This window comes from Alligator sinensis, unplaced genomic scaffold (genome assembly GCF_000455745.1).
Source record: "Alligator sinensis unplaced genomic scaffold, ASM45574v1 scaffold989_2, whole genome shotgun sequence".
NCBI lineage: Eukaryota > Metazoa > Chordata > Crocodylia > Alligatoridae > Alligator > Alligator sinensis.
This window is the reverse complement of record NW_005842162.1, coordinates 110,255-122,723: the sequence shown is the minus strand read 5'-3', so window position 1 is coordinate 122,723 and position 12,469 is coordinate 110,255. Positions and strand designations below refer to the sequence as shown.

Sequence of the window (12,469 nt, the reverse complement as noted above, 5' to 3'; positions counted from 1 at the left end):
GGGAGAGCACGGAGGCAGAAAGGGACCTTGGAGTCATCATTGACTCCAAGATGAACATGGGCCGACAATGCGAGGTTGCAGTTGGCAAGGCTAACTGGACCCTATTGTGCATCTCAAGTAGGGCCAAGGAGGTGATCCTCCCCCTCTACACAACACTGGTCAGGCCGCAGCTGGAGTACTGTGTCTGGTTCTGGGCACCCCACTTCAAGAGGGATGTGGACAACATTGAGAGGGTCCATAGGATGGCCACCCGCATGATCTGGGGACAGCAGGGCAGACCCTACAATGAGAGGCTACGGGACCTGAACATGTTCAGCCTCCACAAGAGAAGGCTAAGGGGGGACCTTGTGACCATCTATAAACTCACTAGGGGGGACCAGAAGGGTTTGGGGGAGACCTTGTTTCCCCTAGCATTGCCCGCGATAACAAGGAATAACAGCCACAAGTTGTTGGAGAGTAGGTTCAGATTAGACATCCGTAAAAACTACTTCACAGTTAGGGCGGCTATGATCTGGAACCAACTTCCAAGGGAAGTGGTGCTGGCTCCTACCCTGGGGGTCTTTAAGAAGAGGCTTGATGCCTACCTGGCTGGGGTCATTTGAGCCCAGTTTTCTTCCTGCCCAGGCAGGCAGTCAGACTTGCAGATCTACAAGGTCCCTTCTGACCCTACTTCATGACTCTATGATAATGTGGAAAAGAGTACCATAAGGTTCTATGCACATTGTTGCCCAGCAGCTCCACATCAAGACCATGAGAAGAGCTCTGCAGCCCCACACAAGATGGAAATCAGAGAGGACCACGCCCCGTAGCCGGAGAAAGCAGCAGAGCTCCACAACCAGCGTAGTTATATAAGATTAAAGGATCTGGGATTAGTTTATGGAGGAGATAGTGTGATTGAAAGGGTAATTCTGGCTCTCCAGCTAGGATGTGTCATTTGCAGTCCCCAGGTTGCAGAGCAGAGTGGAGGGCCTATGTTTTTTTTTCCCCCATGCTTCTGGGCTTTGCTGGTTGCTCTGGGCTCAGGAAGGAATAGTTTCCCCCTCTTGTTGTTACAGGCATCAGGGAACTTTGACTGGGGTTTGCCGATACTCCTGCTGAGACTAAAAAACCCAGAAGTTCCAGTCTAGAGCGTCTTGTCCCTCTGTCCAGGGTTAAACTGACTGCTACATTTGAGACCAGGAAGGAAGTATACCCCATGGTCACATTTGCATGGACTGTGCGGGAGTTTCTCTTCCTCTATAACAGGATCTCTCAAGTATATTTAAAAAAACCACTTCCTGTCTTCGCAGTGGCAGGATGTTGACAGTGCACTCATACCCGTGCTTTACCTGTGGCAGGCCAGGGTGTTCTTGGTGGGTTTAGGCAATGTGCGTAGTAGATGGGTGACACAGTTTTTTGTGTGGTTTCAAGATTAGGTAAAACAAACATTTGATGTCCCTTCCAGCCCTACTTTTCTGTGATTCTATGTTCCTATGATTCTAAGGTTGTTCTACTTGAGAGTGAAAGGGTTCCATTTTCCACTCAGCCACCCCTACAAACAGCCTTGAGGGGCAGCTGAACTCATATAAGTACAGCGGGTAGAGCTAGGTAGATGCTACAAAACATTGCATGTGACTACTTCTTGACATCATTACATGTTGAAACTCTTCCAGGAGTGTTCTAATAAATAAGCTCTCCTGGGAGAACAGTTGCAAGAAGTGAATATGAACCTGACTTGCTTCAAAACCCATTGTAAGCAGGTTTCCAGGTTTAGCCAACAAAAATGTGGTTCTCCAATTCCAGAATTGGCATTGCAAAATGTGACTTTTCTAGGACAATTCCAAACTGAAGCTCCTGCCTGTTGGCTACAGAAGTAATCTGATCAGCAAACAGAAACAATGCCATGTAATTTGTGGGACTAATTAGCACAGCTTCCAGTTTGAATTTCAGGCATTTTCATTCTCCCATCTCTGCATGACCTTTAGATGGAGAAACACTCATTAAAAGCTATTGTGAATAGCTTGTGAGTAAGAGATAATGAAAACCAAGCCAGTAGTATCCCTTGGCCTTGTCTTTCCAGTTCCATATCACTGAAGCCACCAAGATGTTTAAACTTAAACATGTGCTTAAATGTTTTATTGAAATGGGGCCTATTTGCTTCTAGTTTCATGAAACATATAAGGCCTAATGCTGCAGGTTTCTCACTTGGGTAGATCCATTGAAACCAATAGGGCTATTACAGGCTAACTAGACTGTATAACTCTCATGTGGTCCAGAGCCCTTGAGTACATACTCTGGTTGCCAGCCCATTCTGAAGTCTACGCTGATGTCTTTCCTACTATTATTACCCACACTAGGTAGGCTAGCACATGCAACTATCATACCTTCAATTTGATGGTATCATTTTGTCTAGGATTCAAAGTAACCTAGACAAATTGGAGGATTGGGCCAAAAGAAACCTCTTGAGGTTCGACAAGGATAAAGTCCTGCACTTGCAATGAAATAATCCCATGTACCGCTACAGGCTTGGGACCAACTGGCTAAGCAGCAGCTCTGCAGAAAAGAACCTGGGGGGTAGTGGAGAATAAGATGGATATGAGTCAACAGTGTGCCCTTGTTGCCAAGAAGGTTAACAGCATACTGGGCTGCATTAGTAGAAGTGCTGCCAGAAGATATAGAGAAGTAATTATTCCCCTCTCTTCTGCACTAGTGAGGCCACATCTGGAGTACTGTGTCCAGTTTTGGACCCCCCACTTCAGAAAGGATGTGGACAAGTTGGAGAGTCCAGAGAAAGGCAATGAAAATAGTTCGGTTGGTGGGGCACATGACTTCTGAGGAGAGGCTGAGGGAACCGGGCTTATTTAGTCTGCAGAACAGAAGACTGGGGAGAGATCTGATAGCAGCCTTCAACTACCTGAAGGGTGGTTCCAAAGAGGATGGAGCTAGTCTATTCTTAGTGGTGGCAGGTGACAGAACAAGGAGCAATGGTCTCAAATAGCAGCAAGTGAAGTTTAGGTTGGATATCAGGGAAAACTTTCTCACTTGAAGGGTGGTGAAGCACTGGAATGGGTTACCTGGAGAGGTGGTGGAATCTCCATCCTTGGAGGCTTTCAAGGCCCGGCTCAACAAAGCCCTGGCTGGAATGATCTAGTTGGGGATGATCCTATTTTGAGCAGGAGGTTGGACTAGATGTCCTCTTGAGGTCCCTTCCAACCCTAATTTTCTATGATTCCATGATCTGGTGATGTAGACACCCACTAGACTGTGGCCAGTAAGCAGGAAAGACTACAACAGGACCAAGAAAAGGAAGAAACAGAACTTGAAATGGGCTAGAAGAGCACATTTTTGGTCTGCATTTTCCTGTAACCTATTCTGCTTGGAGCATTAAGTGAAAAATTTTAGTTCCATATCCTCCCTAAAGGAAATGCTCATACCAAATTCAAGTTCTATGAGGCAAGCGCCTCCATGGGGTAGATCCATGGCACCAAGTGCTCAGAAACCTTCAATGACAGTACACAAACCGTCATGCCCTTCAAGCCAAAACCAAAAAGCAACACCAAGGGAATATTTTGTAAAAGACGCAAAAGCACAGCTAGGCTAATCACTAGATCAGCAGAAAGACAGAACTTGAAGAGTACTTCATCAAAAAAATGAAACCCAGGAAAAGCCTTAAATAAATAGTAATGTATCACAACATCTGTTGAAATTCTCCAGTTGGACAGGAGCTGAGGAACTACTTGAGGAAGCTGCAAAACTAGTGGATCCAGTGGTCACAAAGGAAGCATAAGAGCTGGGTGCATATATAGGGTTTGGCTGTGTCTGAAGCATTTATCACAATAGGTTTTTTTTGGCAGTGGCAAACAACTAGCTGGTCTACTGTCTCCCTTATAGTAGATGATGGGCACGTCTACATGTGCATTAATACACTTTTCCTAATGTGCATTAAATTTAGTACCTCCAATGTGAAGTACTAAGTAAATGTGCATTAGGCTGCCCTAATATGCAAAAGCAAAAGAGCATGCTTTTTTAGTGACACTTAATGTGCAGTAGCCTATATTACTGCACATTAGTGTATTTGCATGGTATTTTCCACAACGCTTTAATGCACAGTAAAATAGGTGACTACACATTAAAGTGCACGTGCAGATGCACCTACTGACTGTCTCTTTAATGAGGAAGACTCAGGGCAGCAATTAATGCCTCTGGATGGTCAATATAGCATCAAGCTGCTATGTGGACAGGTGTTTAGAAGTCCTGATGGGTTGTATAGATTAGATACTGGAGATAGATTACTGGAAATGACTGCACAGATGCCGTAAAACAATTGGATTTTATACTCAAGAAAAATGTGGAAAGTGGTCTGTCTATGCAAGTGACTAAGCTGCAGGGAACATAACCCAGGTGAATCATACTGGGCGTGTATGTGTGCACATCTGAGCAGGCAAGAGAGAAGGCAGCAAGTGTAAAGCATGCAACAAAAATAAATACATAAGTAAATAAGTAACTACAACAAAATAAGAAACAAACTTCTGAACCTTTCATTTGGTGACCTCAACTGATGCTTGTCTCCTGCATTGTATCCCGTAGGAAACTGATCATTTCTTGTTAAAAATGATGCATTTCAGTGTGCTAACCCTGATCTCCACTGAAAGTCTAACCACTGTTAAGACCGACTGTATCAAGCAGAGAGGTCGCCCTGTTGGATTTTGAGTCTTGGTCACTGGGAGACCTGGGTTACATGTATCTCTAACAAGGCTGGTGTAACACACCTTCCTCTGTTCAGATGGACTGTAGTTCTCCTTTTTGCCCTGCTGGGAGCACAGAGATCTCCTCTTCCCAGAGTATGGAAGACACATGATTCTACATGAAACAAGGTTGTTTTTATCAGTTCAGCATGGGGGCCATTTGCTTTCTGGATTGCAATGGCAGAGGTGCCATCAGGAGTTCAAGTCCCCACAATGGTGACATGGAAGGGCAATTTGGACCTCACCAAAAGGTTGCTTCCTGCAGAATTCAGACCTCAGAATTCAGGCCTGGATCTTGGGAGCCAGGCTTTCTTCAGGCACTGAACCAAAGGTCCAGATGGTACTAACTGGAGGGAGCAGGGAGAGGAAGACATCTTATGGGGCCACCTTACCATTGTGGAAGGTGCCCCAACACTGTGGTGTTGAGCATCAAGTAGGAACCTAGATTAGGCAAGAACACATTTCAGGAACGTCTTCAGTGAAGTCAATGGAGGTGCACCTGAGTAAAAATAGGACACATGAGATTAGCATGAAGCCAAAATGCCAGGGGGAGAGCCTGGTGAGGCCCATATGAACTATAATGCCATTGTGGGATTGGTTGGCTGCATGCCTTGTAAGGTATATACGCTGCCTCTCTCCCTCCCTGGTTTGTCAGATAGCATTCCTATTCTCCAGGTGCAGTGACTAACTTTTGATTCAACCTTGCTTCCTTTGCTTGTTTCTGCTGGCATTTATTTTCCCCTGCTGCATGTCCATTCTCTTTTCTGTGCTCCACCACCCTGGGGGAGATGACTCATTCATGGTTAGCTGTATCCCACCACCTCCTGAAGTTTGACTCAGAGCAAAATGTGCAAGTGCCCCATGTAGCTGTCAGAAGAAATCCACCCCCCACAAATCTTAGGGATTGACAGCACCCAAGCTTTCAGTGGGGAGCAGAGCATGAGAGGCAGCCTGCCTGCAAGGATTGATAAGAGCATTGTAAAAAGGCAATGAGAAGGAAGCTAGTGTGTGATTAACCACTGAGTAAACTGCCTGGTATGAAGACCCTGCATACTTATAGCTCCAGGCACTTCCTCAGCTCTTCTTTGCCTTGGGTATCATGATTCAGTGCATGCTTATTGGTGAAGTGGCCTATCTGCAGATAAAAGAAATAGTGGCTGGAGGGAGAGCAGTGTTGAAAGCTGGATGGTCGATCCCAGGAAATTACCAAGGAGGAATCATAGTTAGCACAGAGGTTACAGGGCTGAGAACTTCCCAACATGTGAGGTTTCATGGCAAAAGGGTGAAAAAAGGGTCTTATGGGTGTGATGTGTAACTCAGCAGGACAGAGCTCAGGCTGGGATCTGAAAGTAGAGGTAGGCATCTCATGGGGCAGACAACACTACCAGCAAGGATGATTCCAAACCTGGGACTGAGCAGACAAATCCTCTGACTGTAGCCCAGCTTGCAGTTCCACAGCCAAATTGACCCTGTGGCTCTGAGACAAGTACAAGGGAACCCAGACCTAAGTCTGCTTGCATACAGAGAGCAGCACTGCTGGGTGAGAATGAGCTGTTTCAAGAGAGTCACAGCTGGGTGGAGGCAGGAGCTCGGCGGAGGCAAGGATTGCTCCAGGTCTTGCTGCAGCAGGGCGGTTCTGTGGGAGAGCTCCAGACATCCCGCCCTGGACAAATGCTCTCTGCTAAGGCCCAGGCACAGGGATCCAGATACCATATGCCCATGTCCCCTGCATCCTGGCTGACTTACCCTTCCTAGCATGTGGCCCAGGGGAAGCAAGCTTCCTACCTGTGTGCCCTGCCATGAAGCAGCACCCAACTTCCGTAGCACCAAGTGGGAAGCATTTGCAGGTTAGAAGTAGGGGCATTCCACAGAGCAGGCAAGCAGAAAGGCAGTGATGGTTGGAGGATGGGCAAGACAGCAATGGAGTCTGGCACAAGGCATGGCTTTTAGTAGTACTGGAGTGACATTATAGCTATGATGGTCCAGGCAAGGATTCTTGTGGGTGATATCTTTTACTGGACCAACTGCATGGTTGGGATAGACTTCAACAAGCTTTCTGGAAGTTACATGAGCCTCTCCCCTGCACTAAGGTTTGAGCAAAGATGCAAATGACTCGATAATACTTGGCAGCCAGGCACCCACTGGCACCCCAAGTGGGGTTAGCAGAGCTATTCACAACCCTGAGCAATCCCCACCCATGTGGAATGGGGCTCTGCAGGGAGCCCTTTGTGTCACATGTACTATGAATGCTCAACAGGTCTCTCAGTGCTCTGGCACCTGCAGAAACACATGAGGCACATGGAACTCAGCCCAGGGCTGGGGAGGAGAAGGGCATGGCCCATAGCATCCTCCCAGTGGTTTGTGTAGGAGGCATAGAAATAGGCTTTCGGCTCTGTCCTTGAACTGCAGAATGACATTGAGGGAACGTGATTTTCCTCATGAGTGCTGTGGCCTGGACTCCTCAGAGCATGATGGGAAAACAGCATTGCCCAGCCTAACCTCAGGCTCCCCATGGAGACCATACCCTTCCTCGGGAATTCTTCCTAAAAATGGAGGTGGCTCCTCTTCCTCCTTGCATCCACGATGCTGTTTACCCAGGGAAGTGCAAGCAGGGAGTCAGTGGTGGACAAGGCTTTGGCAACACAGGTACATGGAGCTCTATCAGAAGCCAGGTGCAGCCAAGTGGCTCCACATCATGGAGCTGTAAATGATTTCTGACCCCCCTCCCCCGACTGCCACATGTACTTTTCCCATCAGCTCAGCCAGAGGGGAAAACTGAGGCCTGTACATCACTGTAAGAACTGGTGGGTGTGGGTGATCCTTGCACTTGTAATCATGTCTGTGCAAGAAACAGCAAGCATCTATGTTGCCATGGGAGCTTGGCAGGAACCAGACCATAACAGTGACATTCTCCTCTGTGTCCTGGTAGCTTGGGGGAAGGAATCATCACTAGGGCAAATTCTTGTCCCTTCAGCCCTGGGTGCTAGCAGGTGCACTGTGAAGGACTGAGCCACAGCTTCATTCCATGTCACAGCTTACACACCCATGCAAAAGGGGGAACAACAACCAGATATCAATCCCTCTCCTTGCATCCAAGTTCCAGTGAGGCAGAGGAATTATGGGTCTCCCTTTCTCTCCACATGTGGGTGTACAGCAGGGCTCTTGACCAAGCCCTTTGAACAGCTGTGTGTTAAAGTCCCCTGGGTTTCCACAGTACTCACGGGCCTGTGGGGGGGGGGGGGGGGGTCTTTTGTGGCTTAGTGCCACATTTAAATAATCACTTCTACCACCCAGCAACTCTCCAGAGAATTGGAGCAGCTCCCAAAATAACATCTGGCCTCCCAGGAGCTCCTTAGAGTCAAAATGCCCAACAACCTGACGTTTCTCTATTGCTATGAGGATTCTGAGACAGCACAATCGCACGTGCACGCGCACACACGTTGTGATGGGGCTGATGTAAACATATTCTACTTTTTGGGGTATATTTGTTGCATGGTTTGCTGGAAAACCAAGCAAATGGCAGCAGGAGACAGTGCAGCATTCTCACTCCAGGCGTGGGCAGGTAAATGCATCAGTGAGTATTTGCTGTCCTTCTATAACCAGTTATTGCAGAGGGTGTCACTCACCTTTCAGCTGACTGTAAGTGAGGCGTTGCTGGAGGAAGCTCCTTTACATGTCAGAACTTTCTCACGGTCGGGAGTGCTTCTGGGCAAGGGAAGGGTAGAGGAATGAAGGGCGGTGTCACTTTCTGACTGATGGTATGTCTCATCCACTGAGGAAGCACTCTCACGAGCTAAGAGGATCAAGAATTGGGCTGAGTGTGGTTGCATCAGCTCCTTCCTTGTTAGACTTCACTGTCTTGGCCATGGTAGTTTTCTATTCCCTGCCCAAGCCCCCACCTCTCAAATGAAGAGTGTTTCTCTACCTGACTGCCCCTTCCCTTCTTAGTGCTTCTGTGGCAGACTGAGCACATGGGTCAGTCTGGATACCATGAATCAAAGAAACCTGCCCAACAAGATAATACGCTAGCATTGGAATTGTTATTCTGGCTTCAGGCATTGGTGGCTGCTTTGGGAGAATGGCAATACCTGAAATACTCATGTCAACAGCCTGGAGTTCTGGAGGTGATGACTCTATTTATCTTTGCTTCCACAGATATTTTTCCTGACAAAGATCATTTAGAATTACTCACAGACTCACATCTCCTCTAAACCTCCAGTGTTCCCTTCTGCTCTTAATATCTCTCTGGATTCCATTATCTTCTCCTTCACAGATCCATCACTTTTTCTCATATCACTGAGTCACTACCCCATTCTCCTCCCACCTCTCATCTGCACAATCAATTGTTTAGGTTGGAATAGAACAGGCGTCAGGTAGCATAAGGTTCTTCTTCCCCATGAGCAACACCTGCAAGTTCATTAGTTGCGCCGAGTTTAGTTCATTACTGTTTTGCCTTAAGTATACCTTTGCTGACTCACAAGGTACTTGTTAAACTATGCAAAGAGTTCAGAAAAAAGATGCAAGAATAAGAGCATGAGGCCTGAAAGCCCTGACTCACAACCAAAGAGTTGGCTAAGTTCCAGTTTAATTTATCAAAGAAAACTCAAGAGTTGACTTGATTGCAACTGGCATGCAACCTACAAGGGAACATATCTGAGACCAAAGGGCTCTTGGGCAGTATGAGAGGATTCACTAGTGAGACCCCCCCCCCAAGCTACAAGAATTCAGGATAGAAATAAGGCAGAGCTTTTATTCCAGGGAGAGTGATTAATCACTGAAATGACTTTCCTGACTTTCCACAACTGGATGTCTATTTGTAAAAGCCCCTATACTTCACCTCAGTGGTTCTCAATTTCTTTAGACTCAAGGCACCCCTTATAAGACTCAAAGCACCCCTGGAAAAATGCCAGCTCTTAGCTCTCACTTGTTTTTTGACTAAAAAAAAATAATAGAGACATTATTTTGCTGCAGAGAACTCAGAAAGAGTACAACAGGTCGGACTGTTTTTGATACTTTGGATTCCTATTTGAAATCTCTTGGTTTATCTTGTGAATCTTACATAGGTGTTGGTGCTCTGCAGTACCCTTAAAAGGATCTCATAGCACCCAGGGTGCTGCAGTACCCTGGTTGAGAGCCATTGCTTTAGCTGAACTCCAAAATGTGGACCTTATGCAAAAACCTGGGTGAGGTCCATCCTCTGGCTTATGTAGTATAAGAAGCCAGACCAGATTATCAGAAGGTCTCCTTCAGGCCTTAGAAATCTATTAATCTATTGTCTAAATCTCCTAGAGCAAACTTTTCACTTGAGCACATTATGGGATACAAGGTTGTTGGTTGTAGCCGTGTTGGTCTAAGGACATAGACAGGCAAGATTCTTTGGGGAGATGTGATATATTTTATTAGACCAACTAAATAGTTGGGAAAAATTCTTTGCAAGCTTTCAGGCACAAACACCTTTCCTCAGGCATTGTGAGACTCTGCTGCTGTTCTGAGGTCTCCAAAATAGAAAAGAAGCTAGGGTAAGCAGATGTCTGTGAAGATGCAAATGAGTGGAAGTTTGGAAGACAAAGGGTAGAGATAGGGGAAGAGGAGAGAGAAGGGGAGGGAAAGGTGTGAAGGAATTCAGGCTGTCAGCAAAAAGGCAGGTTATTTGGTGTATAATATGTCATGCAGGTTGTAATGTGTCATAAATCCAATGTCCAGTCCATGATTTTTTGTATCCAGTAGATTTATGAAGTGAAGTTTGTAGGCTTGTCTATGGAAGGTATTTTGTTCCCTTTGAAGATTAAAACTGAGAGATCAGAGAGGGAGTGATTGTCTTGTGAGAAGTGCACCACAGGTAGTTGGATATTTTTGTCCTCTGATGGATATTCAATGTGCGTTCATTTTGGTACATAATTTTGTTTCTCCTACATATTTTCCATCTAGGCATATATTACATTTCTGGAGGTGCAGGTGTAAGATCCAGGAATGGTGCTGGTTCTGTCATGGGTGTCATTATTGTGGGACTAGTGGAGATGTGTTGTTAGGTTTTACATTTCTTGTCCTGGCATGGTCTGGATCCATTTGGTGTGGTTTGGGTCATAGGAAGTTTACTTCTAGTGATGAGGTTATCAAGGTTTGGTGCTTGCATTTAAGACACCCTGGGCATATGGTTTATGCTACAGTTAGGACAGTGGGTGGTAGATTCCAGAAAAGGGCCCTTTCCCATAGGTAGATTTGGAAACCCATCCAAGCACAGTTCCAGCCTGTGACATAGTGAGGTTTATGAGAGGCCGACTTTATCTAGTAAATGTGTTTCTACATATTGCTGAATCCCACTGCCCTGCCTAGTGAACCAGGAGTCCAGTAAAACACAGAAGGCCAGACTGAATCCCTTACTCATGCTTCAGTAGGGCTGTCCATAGGAGAAATTGCTCCCTTTGTGAGCAAAAGTATTCTCATCTGGCCCAAACCTCCAAGTAGTTACCAGCTGCAAATCCAGTATTTGTCAAACCTATGGTAGGAGGTCAAATCACTGTTGCTTACCAATGGGAAGCAAAAGGGAAGCTTTTTATGGCAGGGACTGCCATCAACTCTGCATGTGCACACGCATACACATATGCATAGCATCCAGCACAATACAGCCCTGATCTTGGCTGGCATCTGGGCACTACTGCAATATAAAACGAAGCTGTGTGGTGCTGGGGGGAAAAGTGGCTCCATTCACTCATATAAACAAAATATACATGCAGATCATAAGGTCATTTAGTCCAGCCCCCTAGTCAAGGCAGGATTATCCCTGACTAATCCATCCCAGCCAAGTGTCTGTCCAACCAACTCTTGAACATGTCCAGGGATGGATGGAGATTCCACAACTTTTCTAGGTAGTCTTCCTAACGCTTGACCATCCTCATAGTCAGAAAGTCGCTTCTAATCTCCAACCTAAATTTCATCTGCTGCGGTCATTTCTCTTAGTCCAGTCCCCTATGGCCACAGAGATTATCTCCTTCCTCTCTATAATTGCCTTTCAGGTATTTAGCGAGCTTCAGGCCGTCCCCAGAGATAGTTCCACTCCTAAAGGCAATACACATAGCCGGACAAGAACCACAGGTCAAGTGTGGTAAATGTATCACCACAGAATTTGGTTCTTTCCATGGTTCTGATGCCCTAACAGCTAATTGGGAAATGGAGGGTGAAAGCTGGTGCCCATTAAAGTCAATGGGAATTCTGTGATCACCCTCAAGTGGAGCTGCAATTTCATTCACCATTCATTCCACCCTCCCCCTCCAACTCATCTTTAAGGTCATCATTATTTGCTCCTGGACTTCATCTTTCAGTTTGCTTCTGATGCAACTTGGGCAAGACCAGAAATCCTCTTGCTTAATGAGAGAAAAGCTGAGGTTGGCTGAGCAAGAGGAAGCTACTTCTCAGTTTGGTCTAGCTACTCTCATGCTAATGCTCCCACTCCCAGTCATTCTGGATAGGCTGCATACACTCTCATCACTACCACACAGGCTGCATGCTTAAATGTTCTCCAGCAGACTATGAAAGGTGTGAACCAGATTCTTAACCAAATTATTTGGAGCAAAGCTGAGGGGATTTCTCTTACTAAACAGGAAAGACCCTGGGGGACTTTTGAAGCCAACAGCAACATTCCCCATTGATTTCAGCAGGGCATGGTGGATGAGGTCTTTAGTGAGACCCAAGAAGACTATGGATCCCTAGGAGGATCATCAGTGCGCACGTTTTTATCTAATTTGTTT

The 12,469-nt window shown here is 46.2% G+C and overlaps 1 long non-coding RNA gene across 1 annotated transcript in view; it reads left to right on the top strand.

Moving 5' to 3' along the window:
• The window catches only part of LOC106722305, a 29,187-nt gene that overhangs the window by 14,951 nt on the left and 1,767 nt on the right, over positions 1–12,469 (top strand). The window lies entirely within an intron of this gene.